Source organism: Contarinia nasturtii, unplaced genomic scaffold (genome assembly GCF_009176525.2).
Source record: "Contarinia nasturtii isolate CC-2019 unplaced genomic scaffold, AAFC_CNas_1.1 Cnas_scaffold_129, whole genome shotgun sequence".
Taxonomy (NCBI): domain Eukaryota; kingdom Metazoa; phylum Arthropoda; class Insecta; order Diptera; family Cecidomyiidae; genus Contarinia; species Contarinia nasturtii.
The window spans coordinates 10,807,212-10,807,578 of record NW_022197486.1 but is presented as its reverse complement, the minus strand read 5'-3'; positions in this window follow the sequence as shown (position 1 = coordinate 10,807,578).

Here is a 367-nt window from a genome sequence, read left to right as displayed (position 1 = left end):
TGTGGCACAACAGCCGATTTTGGACGACCTGTATGAAACTCGTCTTTGAGCGAACTACGACCGCAACGGAATTCTCGGTACCAGTTATAAATTGTCTGAAGGGTTGGTGCTTCATTGCCAAAGGCCAAATGAAGTCGATCGAAACACTGTTGTTGAGATAATTTACTTCGAAAATCGTAGTAAATCATTTTACGAAAATCTTCACGTGTAAAATTCATTTTTTTGTTGAGTCGCAGTTTACCAGTCACTGTAAACAATACAAATAGCGTTCGTACGACAAAAGGTTCAGGGCACGAATACATACCAAAACATCAAACTTTACTATAAGTACCATTTTAAAAAAAATTATGGAGCAACCTACGTAGAA